We start from the raw sequence: 1,232 nt of genomic DNA on the forward strand, positions 1-1,232 counted from the left end.
TGTGTGTGTGTGTGTGTGTGTGTGTGTGTGTGTGTGTGTGTGTGTGTGTGTGGGGGGGGGGTCCATCGTGTTGTTGTAGCCGCGGTCAAATCAAGTTTCCTGGGAGCTAATAAAGGTGCTGAAGCCAACATGAGAGCCAGAATCCACCTGGTTGGGAAAGCGTCTCCAGCAGACGTCTCTGAGGACACTTCCCCAGCAGGACACGACCTGCTGGGGGACGAGGACGACCTCCACAGGTCCAGAGGGGTCCGTGAGGCCTTTATTGCTGCTGAGGTTAGGACCCGCCCACAGGGCGGCGTTCAAAAAGATCAACAGGACACGAGACAGCTGCTCCTCAGCGTGTTCAGGAACAGGATTTAATACAACCATCGAAAACAGCTGATTCTGTACGAATCAAACATCGTGAGTCTGACGGCGACGCCACGAGAACCATGTGACGCTAACGTGAATGAGATGTTTGTTGATGACTCACTGATGTTAACGTTTAAATCCCAATGAGGAAAACTTGTGTTTGTTGCTTTCAATAAAAAGCTGCAGCAACTGAACTGAGATAAGAAAATAATTAAAATTGTTTTACTGTTTCCAGACGTTAAAATGATTCACAATTAAAACCAAAGATATTTCAAATTTTATTTGAGATTTTATTTTCAGAAACGGGTAAAAAATGAGCTTTTGATATTGAACCAGTGCTTCAGCTCCTGATAGTGTTTATTTGATTTCTAGTTTTAAGTGTTCACTTAACCTGCAGCTCCACCAAACGCTAATGAAACGCTAACGAAACGCTAACGAAACGCTAACGAAACGCCAGTGAAACGCTAATGAAACGCTAACGAAACGCTAACGAAACGCTAACGAAACGCTAACGAAACGCTAACGTAACGCTAACGAAACGCTAACGAAACGCCAGTGAAACGCTAACGAAACGCCAGTGAAACGCTAACGAAACGCTAACAACGCTAACAACGCGTCATCACAACAACGTCTCTGTTACACTTCTGGTCTGGTGTCACCCTCGAACTCCATGAAACCAAACACTAAGCTGAACAGATGCCACAAAACAACACCACACACACACACACTTCCACACACACACACACACACACACACTTCCACACACACTGAGCACTTTGCTCGAGGGCAGTTTTGTTGGAACCCGGTTCCTCAGATGAGTTACTTTGAGAAGCTGGAGATCAGATGAACATCACCTGAAGTTCCGAGCGTTCACTGAGGTC

Source organism: Limanda limanda, chromosome 18, assembly GCF_963576545.1.
Source record: "Limanda limanda chromosome 18, fLimLim1.1, whole genome shotgun sequence".
In the NCBI taxonomy this organism is placed as follows: Eukaryota; Metazoa; Chordata; class Actinopteri; order Pleuronectiformes; family Pleuronectidae; genus Limanda; species Limanda limanda.